The sequence below is a fragment of the Myxine glutinosa genome, chromosome 6, assembly GCF_964187855.1.
Source record: "Myxine glutinosa chromosome 6, kmMyxGlut1.1, whole genome shotgun sequence".
In the NCBI taxonomy this organism is placed as follows: Eukaryota; Metazoa; Chordata; class Myxini; order Myxiniformes; family Myxinidae; genus Myxine; species Myxine glutinosa.
The window spans coordinates 163,594,364-163,609,709 of record NC_136266.1 but is presented as its reverse complement, the minus strand read 5'-3'; positions in this window follow the sequence as shown (position 1 = coordinate 163,609,709).

Genomic DNA, 15,346 nt, shown 5'->3' with positions numbered 1-15,346 from the left:
CCCGATCTACCTCATCCATGTTCCACCCCCCTATCTATCTCATCCATGTTCCACTCCCGATCTATCTCATCCATGTTCCACCCCCCTATCTACCTCATCCATGTTCCACCCCCTATCTATCTCATCCATGTTCCACCCCCTATCTATCTCATCCATGTTCCACCCCCTATCTATCTCATTCATTTTCCACCCCCCTATCTACCTCATCCATGTTCCACCCCCCTATCTACCTCATCCATGTTCCACCCCCCTATCTATCTCATCCATGTTCCACCCCCCTATCTATCTCATCCATGTTCCAGCCCCTATCTATCTCATCCATGTTCCACCCCCCTATCTATCTCATCCATGTTCCACCCCCCTATCTATCTCATCCATGTTCCACCCCCCTATCGATTCCATCCATGTTCCACCCCCTATCGATCCCATCCATGTTCCACCCCCCTATCTACCTCATCCATGTTCCACCCCCCTATCTATCTCGTCCATGTTCCACCCCCCTATCTATCTCATCCATGTTCCACCCCCTAGCTATCTCATTCATGTTCCACCCCCCTATCTATCTCATCCATGTTCCACCCCCTATCTATCTCATCCATGTTCCACCCCCTATCTATCTTATCCATGTTCCACCCCCAATCTATCTCATCCATGTTCCACCCCCCTATCTATCTCATCCATGTTCCACCCCCTATCTTTCTCATCCATGTTCCACCCCCTATCTATCTCATCCATGTTCCACCCCCTATCTATCTCATTCATTTTCCACCCCCCTATCTACCTCATCCATGTTCCACCCCCCTATCTATCTCATCCATGTTCCACTCCCGATCTACCTCATCCATGTTCCACTCCCGATCTACCTCATCCATGTTCCACCCCACTATCTACCTCATCCATGTTCCACCCCCCTATCTACCTCATCCATGTTCCACCCCCCTATCTACCTCATCCATGTTCCACCCCCCTATCTACCTCATCCATGTCCCACCCCCCTATCTACCTCATCCATGTTCCACCCCCCTATCTACCTCATCCATGTTCCACCCCCCTATCTACCTCATCCATGTTCCACCCCCCTATCTACCTCATCCATGTTCCACCCCCCTATCTACCTCATCCATGTTCAACCCCCCTATCTATCTCATCCATGTTCCACCCCCCTATCTATCTCATCCATGTTCCACTCCCGATCTACCTCATCCATGTTCCACCCCCCTATCTATCTCATCCATGTTCCACCCCCCTATCTATCTCATCCATGTTCCACCCCCCTATCTATCTCATCCATGTTCCACCCCCCTATCTATCTCATCCATGTTCCACCCCCTATCTATCTCATCCATGTTCCACCCCCCTATCTACCTCATCCATGTTCCACCCCCTATCTATCTCATCCATGTTCCACCCCCTATCTATCTCATCCATGTTCCACCCCCTATCTATCTCATTCATTTTCCACCCCCCTATCTACCTCATCCATGTTCCACCCCCCTATCTACCTCATCCATGTTCCACCCCCCTAGCTATCTCATCCATGTTCCACCCCCCTATCTATCTCATCCATGTTCCACCCCCTATCTATCTCATCCATGTTCCACCCCCCTATCTATCTCATTCATGTTCCACCCCCCTATCTATCTCATCCATGTTCCACCCCCCTATCGATTCCATCCATGTTCCACCCCCTATCGATCCCATCCATGTTCCACCCCCCTATCTACCTCATCCATGTTCCACCCCCTATCTATCTCGTCCATGTTCCACCCCCCTATCTATCTCGCCCATGTTCCACCCCTTAGCTATCTCATTCATGTTCCACCCCCCTATCTATCTCGTCCATGTTCCACCCCCCTATCTATCTCGTCCATGTTCCACCCCCTAGCTATCTCGTCCATGTTCCACCCCCCTATCTATCTCATCCATGTTCCACCCCCTAGCTATCTCATCCATTTTCCACTCCCCGATCTACCTCATCCATGTTCCACCCCCCTATCTATCTCATCCATGTTCCACTCCCGATCTACCTCATCCATGTTCCACTCCCGATCTACCTCATCCATGTTCCACCCCCCTATCTATCTCATCCATGTTCCACCCCCCTATCTATCTCATCCATGTTCAACCCCCTATCTACCTCATCCATGTTCCACCCCCCTATCTACCTCATCCATGTTCCACCCCCCTATCTACCTCATCCATGTTCCACCCCCCTATCTACCTCATCCATGTTCCACCCCCCTATATACCTCATCCATGTTCCACCCCCCTATCTATCTCATCCATGTTCCACCCCCCTATCTATCTCATCCATGTTCCACTCCCGATCTACCTCATCCATGTTCCACCCCCCTATCTATCTCATCCATGTTCCACTCCCGATCTATCTCATCCATGTTCCACCCCCCTATCTACCTCATCCATGTTCCACCCCCTATCTATCTCATCCATGTTCCACCCCCTATCTATCTCATCCATGTTCCACCCCCTATCTATCTCATTCATTTTCCACCCCCCTATCTACCTCATCCATGTTCCACCCCCCTATCTACCTCATCCATGTTCCACCCCCCTATCTATCTCATCCATGTTCCACCCCCCTATCTATCTCATCCATGTTCCACCCCCTATCTATCTCATCCATGTTCCACCCCCCTATCTATCTCATCCATGTTCCACCCCCCTATCTATCTCATCCATGTTCCACCCCCCTATCGATTCCATCCATGTTCCACCCCCTATCGATCCCATCCATGTTCCACCCCCCTATCTACCTCATCCATGTTCCACCCCCCTATCTATCTCGTCCATGTTCCACCCCCCTATCTATCTCATCCATGTTCCACCCCCTAGCTATCTCATTCATGTTCCACCCCCCTATCTATCTCATCCATGTTCCACTCCCGATCTACCTCATCCATGTTCCACTCCCGATCTACCTCATCCATGTTCCACCCCCCTATCTATCTCATCCATGTTCCACCCCCCTATCTATCTCATCCATGTTCCACCCCCCTATCTACCTCATCCATGTTCCACCCCCTATCTACCTCATCCATGTTCCACCCCCCTATCTACCTCATCCATGTTCCACCCCCCTATCTACCTCATCCATGTTCCACCCCCCTATCTACCTCATCCATGTTCCACCCCCCTATATACCTCATCCATGTTCCACCCCCCTATCTATCTCATCCATGTTCCACCCCCCTATCTATCTCATCCATGTTCCACTCCCGATCTACCTCATCCATGTTCCACCCCCCTATCTATCTCATCCATGTTCCACTCCCGATCTATCTCATCCATGTTCCACCCCCCTATCTACCTCATCCATGTTCCACCCCCTATCTATCTCATCCATGTTCCACCCCCTATCTATCTCATCCATGTTCCACCCCCTATCTATCTCATTCATTTTCCACCCCCCTATCTACCTCATCCATGTTCCACCCCCCTATCTACCTCATCCATGTTCCACCCCCCTATCTATCTCATCCATGTTCCACCCCCCTATCTATCTCATCCATGTTCCACCCCCTATCTATCTCATCCATGTTCCACCCCCCTATCTATCTCATCCATGTTCCACCCCCCTATCTATCTCATCCATGTTCCACCCCCCTATCGATTCCATCCATGTTCCACCCCCTATCGATCCCATCCATGTTCCACCCCCCTATCTACCTCATCCATGTTCCACCCCCCTATCTATCTCGTCCATGTTCCACCCCCCTATCTATCTCATCCATGTTCCACCCCCTAGCTATCTCATTCATGTTCCACCCCCCTATCTATCTCATCCATGTTCCACCCCCTATCTATCTCATCCATGTTCCACCCCCTATCTATCTCATCCATGTTCCACCCCCAATCTATCTCATCCATGTTCCACCCCCCTATCTACCTCATCCATGTTCCACCCCCTATCTATCTCATCCATGTTCCACCCCCTATCTATCTCATCCATGTTCCACCCCCTATCTATCTCATTCATTTTCCACCCCCCTATCTACCTCATCCATGTTCCACCCCCCTATCTATCTCATCCATGTTCCACTCCCGATCTACCTCATCCATGTTCCACTCCCGATCTACCTCATCCATGTTCCACCCCACTATCTACCTCATCCATGTTCCACCCCCCTATCTACCTCATCCATGTTCCACCCCCCTATCTACCTCATCCATGTTCCACCCCCCTATCTACCTCATCCATGTCCCACCCCCCTATCTACCTCATCCATGTTCCACCCCCCTATCTACCTCATCCATGTTCCACCCCCCTATCTACCTCATCCATGTTCCACCCCCCTATCTACCTCATCCATGTTCCACCCCCCTATCTACCTCATCCATGTTCAACCCCCCTATCTATCTCATCCATGTTCCACCCCCCTATCTATCTCATCCATGTTCCACTCCCGATCTACCTCATCCATGTTCCACCCCCCTATCTATCTCATCCATGTTCCACCCCCCTATCTATCTCATCCATGTTCCACCCCCCTATCTATCTCATCCATGTTCCACCCCCCTATCTATCTCATCCATGTTCCACCCCCTATCTATCTCATCCATGTTCCACCCCCCCTATCTACCTCATCCATGTTCCACCCCCTATCTATCTCATCCATGTTCCACCCCCTATCTATCTCATCCATGTTCCACCCCCTATCTATCTCATTCATTTTCCACCCCCCTATCTACCTCATCCATGTTCCACCCCCCTATCTACCTCATCCATGTTCCACCCCCCTAGCTATCTCATCCATGTTCCACCCCCCTATCTATCTCATCCATGTTCCACCCCCTATCTATCTCATCCATGTTCCACCCCCCTATCTATCTCATCCATGTTCCACCCCCTATCTATCTCATCCATGTTCCACCCCCTATCTATCTCATTCATTTTCCACCCCCCTATCTACCTCATCCATGTTCCACCCCCCTATCTACCTCATCCATGTTCCACCCCCCTATCTATCTCATCCATGTTCCACCCCCCTATCTATCTCATCCATGTTCCACCCCCTATCTATCTCATCCATGTTCCACCCCCCTATCTATCTCATCCATGTTCCACCCCCCTATCTATCTCATCCATGTTCCACCCCCCTATCGATTCCATCCATGTTCCACCCCCTATCGATCCCATCCATGTTCCACCCCCCTATCTACCTCATCCATGTTCCACCCCCCTATCTATCTCGTCCATGTTCCACCCCCCTATCTATCTCATCCATGTTCCACCCCCTAGCTATCTCATTCATGTTCCACCCCCCTATCTATCTCATCCATGTTCCACTCCCGATCTACCTCATCCATGTTCCACTCCCGATCTACCTCATCCATGTTCCACCCCCCTATCTATCTCATCCATGTTCCACCCCCCTATCTATCTCATCCATGTTCCACCCCCCTATCTACCTCATCCATGTTCCACCCCCTATCTACCTCATCCATGTTCCACCCCCCTATCTACCTCATCCATGTTCCACCCCCCTATCTACCTCATCCATGTTCCACCCCCCTATCTACCTCATCCATGTTCCACCCCCCTATATACCTCATCCATGTTCCACCCCCCTATCTATCTCATCCATGTTCCACCCCCCTATCTATCTCATCCATGTTCCACTCCCGATCTACCTCATCCATGTTCCACCCCCCTATCTATCTCATCCATGTTCCACTCCCGATCTATCTCATCCATGTTCCACCCCCTATCTATCTCATCCATGTTCCACCCCCTATCTATCTCATCCATGTTCCACCCCCTATCTATCTCATTCATTTTCCACCCCCCTATCTACCTCATCCATGTTCCACCCCCCTATCTACCTCATCCATGTTCCACCCCCCTATCTATCTCATCCATGTTCCACCCCCCTATCTATCTCATCCATGTTCCACCCCCTATCTATCTCATCCATGTTCCACCCCCCTATCTATCTCATCCATGTTCCACCCCCCTATCTATCTCATCCATGTTCCACCCCCCTATCGATTCCATCCATGTTCCACCCCCTATCGATCCCATCCATGTTCCACCCCCCTATCTACCTCATCCATGTTCCACCCCCCTATCTATCTCGTCCATGTTCCACCCCCCTATCTATCTCATCCATGTTCCACCCCCTAGCTATCTCATTCATGTTCCACCCCCCTATCTATCTCATCCATGTTCCACCCCCTATCTATCTCATCCATGTTCCACCCCCTATCTATCTCATCCATGTTCCACCCCCAATCTATCTCATCCATGTTCCACCCCCCTATCTACCTCATCCATGTTCCACCCCCTATCTATCTCATCCATGTTCCACCCCCTATCTATCTCATCCATGTTCCACCCCCTATCTATCTCATTCATTTTCCACCCCCCTATCTACCTCATCCATGTTCCACCCCCCTATCTATCTCATCCATGTTCCACTCCCGATCTACCTCATCCATGTTCCACTCCCGATCTACCTCATCCATGTTCCACCCCACTATCTACCTCATCCATGTTCCACCCCCCTATCTACCTCATCCATGTTCCACCCCCCTATCTACCTCATCCATGTTCCACCCCCCTATCTACCTCATCCATGTCCCACCCCCCTATCTACCTCATCCATGTTCCACCCCCCTATCTACCTCATCCATGTTCCACCCCCCTATCTACCTCATCCATGTTCCACCCCCCTATCTACCTCATCCATGTTCCACCCCCCTATCTACCTCATCCATGTTCAACCCCCCTATCTATCTCATCCATGTTCCACCCCCCTATCTATCTCATCCATGTTCCACTCCCGATCTACCTCATCCATGTTCCACCCCCCTATCTATCTCATCCATGTTCCACCCCCCTATCTATCTCATCCATGTTCCACCCCCCTATCTATCTCATCCATGTTCCACCCCCCTATCTATCTCATCCATGTTCCACCCCCTATCTATCTCATCCATGTTCCACCCCCCTATCTACCTCATCCATGTTCCACCCCCTATCTATCTCATCCATGTTCCACCCCCTATCTATCTCATCCATGTTCCACCCCCTATCTATCTCATTCATTTTCCACCCCCCTATCTACCTCATCCATGTTCCACCCCCCTATCTACCTCATCCATGTTCCACCCCCCTAGCTATCTCATCCATGTTCCACCCCCCTATCTATCTCATCCATGTTCCACCCCCTATCTATCTCATCCATGTTCCACCCCCCTATCTATCTCATCCATGTTCCACCCCCCTATCTATCTCATCCATGTTCCACCCCCCTATCGATTCCATCCATGTTCCACCCCCTATCGATCCCATCCATGTTCCACCCCCCTATCTACCTCATCCATGTTCCACCCCCCTATCTATCTCGTCCATGTTCCACCCCCCTATCTATCTCGCCCATGTTCCACCCCCTAGCTATCTCATTCATGTTCCACCCCCCTATCTATCTCGTCCATGTTCCACCCCCCTATCTATCTCGTCCATGTTCCACCCCCTAGCTATCTCGTCCATGTTCCACCCCCCTATCTATCTCATCCATGTTCCACCCCCTAGCTATCTCATTCATGTTCCACCCCCCTATCTATCTCATCCATGTTCCACCCCCTATCTATCTCATCCATGTTCCACCCCCAATCTATCTCATCCATGTTCCACCCCCCTATCTATCTCATCCATGTTCCACCCCCCTATCTATCTCATCCATGTTCCACCCCCTATCTATCTCATCCATGTTCCACCCCCTATCGATCCCATCCATGTTCCACCCCCCTATCGATTCCATCCATGTTCCACCCCCTATCGATCCCATCCATGTTCCACCCCCTGTCGATCCCATCCATGTTCCACCCCCCTATCTACCTCATCCATGTTCCACCCCCCTATCTACCTCATCCATGTTCCACCCCCCTATCTACCTCATCCATGTTCAACCCCCCTATCTATCTCATCCATGTTCCACCCCCCTATCTATCTCATCCATGTTCCACTCCCGATCTACCTCATCCATGTTCCACCCCCCTATCTATCTCATCCATGTTCCACCCCCCTATCTATCTCATCCATGTTCCACCCCCCTATCTATCTCATCCATGTTCCACCCCCTATCTATCTCATCCATGTTCCACCCCCTATCTATCTCATCCATGTTCCACCCCCCTATCTACCTCATCCATGTTCCACCCCCTATCTATCTCATCCATGTTCCACCCCCTATCTATCTCATCCATGTTCCACCCCCTATCTATCTCATTCATTTTCCACCCCCCTATCTACCTCATCCATGTTCCACCCCCCTATCTACCTCATCCATGTTCCACCCCCCTAGCTATCTCATCCATGTTCCACCCCCCTATCTATCTCATCCATGTTCCACCCCCTATCTATCTCATCCATGTTCCACCCCCCTATCTATCTCATCCATGTTCCACCCCCCTATCTATCTCATCCATGTTCCACCCCCCTATCGATTCCATCCATGTTCCACCCCCTATCGATCCCATCCATGTTCCACCCCCCTATCTACCTCATCCATGTTCCACCCCCCTATCTATCTCGTCCATGTTCCACCCCCCTATCTATCTCGCCCATGTTCCACCCCCTAGCTATCTCATTCATGTTCCACCCCCCTATCTATCTCGTCCATGTTCCACCCCCCTATCTATCTCGTCCATGTTCCACCCCCTAGCTATCTCGTCCATGTTCCACCCCCCTATCTATCTCATCCATGTTCCACCCCCTAGCTATCTCATTCATGCTCCACCCCCCTATCTATCTCATCCATGTTCCACCCCCTATCTATCTCATCCATGTTCCACCCCCAATCTATCTCATCCATGTTCCACCCCCCTATCTATCTCATCCATGTTCCACCCCCCTATCTATCTCATCCATGTTCCACCCCCTATCTATCTCATCCATGTTCCACCCCCTATCGATCCCATCCATGTTCCACCCCCCTATCGATTCCATCCATGTTCCACCCCCTATCGATCCCATCCATGTTCCACCCCCTGTCGATTCCATCCATGTTCCACCCCCTATCGATCCCATCCATGTTCCACCCCCTGTCGATCCCATCCATGTTCCACCCCCCTATCTATCTCATCCATGTTCCACCCCCCTATCTATCTCATCCATGTTCCACCCCCCTATCGATTCCATCCATGTTCCACCCCCTATCGATCCCATCCATGTTCCACCCCCCTATCTACCTCATCCATGTTCCACCCCCCTATCTATCTCGTCCATGTTCCACCCCCCTATCTATCTCATCCATGTTCCACCCCCTAGCTATCTCATTCATGTTCCACCCCCCTATCTATCTCATCCATGTTCCACCCCCTATCTATCTCATCCATGTTCCACCCCCATCTATCTTATCCATGTTCCACCCCCAATCTATCTCATCCATGTTCCACCCCCCTATCTACCTCATCCATGTTCCACCCACTATCTACCTCATCCATGTTCCACCCCCCTATCTACCTCATCCATGTTCCACCCCCCTATCTACCTCATCCATGTTCCACCCCCTATCGATCCCATCCATGTTCCACCCCCCTATCGATTCCATCCATGTTCCACCCCCCTATCGATCCCATCCATGTTCCACCCCCCTATCGATCCCATCCATGTTCCACCCCCCTATCTATCTCATCCATGTTCCACCCCCATATCTATCTCATCCATGTTCCACCCCCCTATCGATTCCATCCATGTTCCACCCCCTATCGATCCCATCCATGTTCCACCCCTTGTCGATCCCATCCATGTCGAACTCCTACCTCATACATGTTCCACCTCCTTCTTCACATTTGATTTGTCCCTCGTTTACCTCCACTTCCTTTCCCTTCAAAGTACACACCTTGTTATGAGCTTTTCTCTCAAAAGTGAATTGAAAACAATTTACTGCTTTCTTCGTTGAGTACTCTATATCTACTTGTTACATACGTAGAAAAACAACAATATGCAAGGGAACTTCCGGAGGGTCCTGAATGAGAAAGACAGCATTGTAGATTAATCAAACATATCGATGAAACAACATCCAGACCAAAATTAATATAAACAAGTACAGATACATTCAAAGTACACCGCCCCCATGCCAAATAAATAAATATCCTACAGCGCGGCATTGCCAGGGCACCTCCGGCGCCCGGCAATACCGCAGTGCACCTCATAGAGGCTGCATTGGGAGGGAGAGGTGTACAATAATTGATTGATTAATTGTATAATTAAAATCAATAAAAGATTATCACAAAATATTTTGTTAATCAATTGCCTAATACCATAACTAAACCACTCGTGCTTCATCCGAAGATGTATCTTTTAGAAATTTAATTAAATAAGTCATTAATAAAAAATTAAATAATTAATAGGTAAATCAATAAATAATTGATCGATAAAATGATTAATCAATAAATCAAAAATATCCTTGATAGCCACATCACTTGGTCACTGTCATGTCCAAATATTAGCTTCCCAGCTCAAAAGGTGCCTGAGATATTGGCCAAATGACGAAGAAAATAAATAAATGATTAATAATGAAAAAAAAAAAATAATAATCATTAAAAAATTAAATTATCAAGCAATGCGGTCACAGAACATATAAACCACCACCATTTCATCCGAATCTGTAAATGTTTTTTAAATTTTTTTTTAGTAATTAATCGAATAATTAAATAATTAATCGATTAATTGATTAATTGATTAATTAATAAATCAAAAATAGCCTTTACAGCCAAATCACCTGGTCATTGGCATGTCCAAATATCAGCTTCCTAACTCAAAAGGTGCCTGAGTTAATGGTCAGAAGAGAAAGGAAATTTGATTAATTAAATAAGTACTTAATTAATCGCGAAAATTAAATAACTCCTCAATTAATTGATTAATCGAAAAACAAAAAATAATGTTTTTGAAAAAGGACTTGCTCACTACTGTGCCGAAATTTCAGCTTCCTAGCTCAAAGGATGGCTGAGATATCACCCGGACAAACAAACAAGAAAACAAGAAAGAAAACAAGAAAACAAGAAAGAAAACAAGAAAACAACCAGAGTGAAAACTGAGTACTCCCTTTCAGCGCACATCACTGCCGAGCCCCCTTCAGTGCCCGGCAATGACGTTTTGCAATGCCTGGAGATGGCATAGGAAAGGATCGTGTACAATTATCATAAAATATCTTCTTAATCAATTGGCTAATAGCATAACTAAACCGCTAGTGCTTCATCCGAAGATGTATCTTTTAGAAATTTAATTAAATATGGCATTAACAAAAAAAATAAAATTAATTGATTAATCAATAAATAATGAATCGATTGAGTGATTAATTGATTAATCCATCAATCAAAAATATCCTTTGTAGCCACATCACTTGGTCACTGTCACGTCCAAATATTAGCTTCCTAGCTCAAAAGGTGCCTGTGATATTGCCCAGATGAGAAAGAAAATAAATAAATAAATAAATGATTAATAATGAAAATAAATAAATAATAATCATTGAAAAATTAAATTATTAATCAATTCGGTCATAGAACACACAAGTACAGATACATTCAAAGTACACCGCCCCCATGCCAAATAAATAAATATCCGACAGCGCGGCATTGCCAGGGCGTCTCAGGCGCCCGGCAATACCGCAGTGCAGCTCATTGAGGCTGCATTGGGAGGGAGAAGTGTACACTAATTGATTGATTAATTGTATAATTAAAATCAATAAAAGATTATCACAAAATATTTTGTTAATCAATTTCCTAATACCATAACTAAACCACTCGTGCTTCATCCGAAGATGTATCTTTTAGAAATTTAATTAAATAAGTCATTAATAAAAAATTAAATAATTAATAGGTAAATCAATAAATAATTAATCGATTAAATGATTAATCAAGAAATCAAAAATATCCTTGATAGCCACATCACTTGGTCACTGTCATGTCCAAATATTAGCTTCCCAGCTCAAAAGGTGCCTGAGATATTGGCCAAATGACGAAGAAAATAAATAAATGATTAATAATGAAAATAAATAAGTAATAATCATTAAAAAATTAAATTGTCAATCAATTCGGTCACAGAACATATAAACCACCACCATTTCATCCGAATCTGGAAATGTTTTTTAAATTTTTTTTTAGTAATTAATCGAATAATTAAATAATTAATCGATTAATTGATTAATTGATTAATTAATAAATCAAAAATAGCCTTTACAGCCAAATCACCTGGTCATTGGCATGTCCAAATATCAGCTTCCTAACTCAAAAGGTGCCTGAGTTAATGGTCAGAAGAGAAAGGAAATTCGATTAATTAAATAAGTACTTAATTAATCGCTAATAATTAAATAACTCCTCAATTAATTGATTAATCAAAAAACAAAAAATAATGTTTTTGAAAAAGGACTTGCTCACTACTGTGCCGAAATTTCAGCTTCCTAGCTCAAAGGATGGCTGAGATATCGCCCGGACAAACAAACAAGAAAACAAGAAAGAAAACAAGAAAACAAGAAAGAAAACAAGAAAACAACCAGAGTGAAAACTGAGTACTCCCTTTCAGCGCACATCACTGCCGAGCCCCCTTCAGTGCCCGGCAATGACGTTTTGCAATGCCTGGAGATGGCATAGGAAAGGATCGTGTACAATTATCATAAAATATCTTCTTAATCAATTGGCTAACCGCTAGTGCTTCATCCGAAGATGTATCTTTTAGAAATTTAATTAAATATGGCATTAACAAAAAAAAAAAAATTAATTGATTAATCAATAAATAATGAATCGATTGAGTGATTAATTGATTAATCCATCAATCAAAAATATCCTTTGTAGCCACATCACTTGGTCACTGTCACGTCCAAATATTAGCTTCCTAGCTCAAAAGGTGCCTGTGATATTGCCCAGATGAGAAAGAAAATAAATAAATAAATAAATGATTAATAATGAAAATAAATAAATAATAATCATTGAAAAATTAAATTATTAATCAATTCGGTCATAGAACACACAAGTACAGATACATTCAAAGTACACCGCCCCCATGCCAAATAATTAAATATCCTACAGCGCCGCATTGCCGGGGCGTCTCCGGCCTCCTTCAGTACCACAGCGCAGCTCATAGAGACTGCATTGGGAGGGAGAGGTGTACAATAATTGATTGATTAATTGTATAATTAAAATCAATAAAAGATTATCACAAAATATTTTCTTAATCAATTGGCTAATAGCATAACTTAACCACGAGTGCTTCATCCGAAGATGAATCTTTTAGAAATTTAATTAAATAAGTCATTAATAAAAAATTTAATAATTAATTGATTAATCAATAAATAATTAATCGATTAAATGATTAATCAATAAATCATAAATATCCTTGATAGCCACATCACTTGGTCACTGTCATGTCCAAATATTAGCTTCTCAGCTCAAAAGGTGCCTGAGATATTGGCCAAATGAGAAAGAAAATAAATAAATGATTAATAATGAAAATATATAAATAATAATCATTAAAAAATTAAATTATTAATCAGCTCGGTCACAACACACATAAACCACCACCATTTCATCAGAATCTGTGACTGATTTTTTTTTTTTTTTAGTAATTAATTGAATAATTAAATAATTAATCGATTAATTGATTAATTAATAAATCAAAAATAGCCTTTGCAGCCAAATCACCTAGTCATTGGCATGTCCAAATATCAGCTTCCTAACTCAAAAGGTGCCTGAGTTAATGGTCAGAAGAGAAAGTAAATTTAATTAACTCAATAAGCACTTAATTAATCGCTAATAATTAAATAACTCCTCAATTAATTGATTAATCAAAAAACAAAAAATTATTTTTTTGACAAAGGACTTGCTCACTACTGTGCCGAAATTTCAGCTTCCTAGCTCAAAGGATGGCTGAGATATCGCCCGGACAAACAAACAAGAAAACAAGAAAGAAAACAAGAAAGAAAACAACCAGAGTGAAAACTGAGTACTCCCTTTCAGCGTGCTTCACTGCCGAGCCCCCTTCGGTGCCCGGCAATGACGTTTTGCAATGCCTGGAGATGGCATAGGAAAGGTGCGGTGTACAACAAACAAACAGAGTGTAAACTGAGTACTCCCTTTCAGCATGCGTCACTGCCGAGCCCCCTTCGGTGCCCGGCAATGACGATTTGCAATGCCTGGAGATGGCATAGGAAAGGTGCGGTGTACAACAAACAAACAGTGTAAACTTAGTACTCCCTTTCAGCGTGCGTCACTGCCGAGCCCCCTTCGGTGCCCGGCAATGACGTTTTGCAAAGGCTGGAGATGGCATAGAAAAGAAGCGGTGTACAACAAGAAAGCAAGAAAGAAAACAACCAGAGTGAAAACTGGGTACTCCCTTTCAGCGTCCGTCACTGCCGAGCCCCCTTCGGTGCCTGGCAATGACGTTTTGCAGTGCCTGGAGATGGCATAGGAAAGGTGCGGTGTACAACAAAGAGAATGAAGAATTTGTCTTGCTCATGTCGATGCCTCGTGTCGAAAGACTTGTGTTGATGCCTTTATTTATTTATTTTGGTCAAATGAAGGGTTATCGACTGAAACCTCAGTTTGTTAGCTCACCTGGAACGAAGTTCGTCCGTCTGTCCGTCCGTCCGTCCCTCTGTAAACACTTGCAACTTCTTCTCCGAAACCGCTGAAGGGATTGTGACCAAACTTGGCACAAATGTTATTTGTTGTGTTGTGACTAAAGTTTGTTCAGGGCATTAAAAATACTAGGGCATGCCCGTACTATATATATAGGACGTGCCCGTAAGTGCGTGATGTTACCGTACAATGAATGTATCGTCCCGACGCCGCAGCTCGGATGGCGCTGCAGTTAATCGGGCCCCCAAATTCCTCATCGACGATAACTAAACAATATATTATATGAATCGCACCGTACATACCTCCTTCTAGATCTTGTTCTTGTCTTGATATACTCACTCAGGCTCACTCTATCACGACTGAGTCCTCCCAGCTCCTCCAAATGGCGCCCGCTAGCCGCTACGTAAGTCCGGAAGTGACGTCCTCATTTGACTGTCCGGAAGGTCGCAAATCGCAGTTACGATGAATCGCAAATTAGTTTTAATTAGTTTTAAAACATAGTTTAACGGCAACATAGTTTGCCGACGGGAAATAAATGAATACGCTCTCAAATGTGCCATCCGAGGCAGAGTCTGTTCGCCACGTTCGGCACACGTGATAGCTCGCTGCTCTCTGATTGGTTGAATCGTTTTTTGGACATAGCTCGGTAACTACTTCTGCGATTAATTTAAAACCTTGAAAAGGCACATCCTCGGGTCCCCAGCAATATACCTGGCAAGTTTCAAGTATATCGGACCGGTAGTTGTCG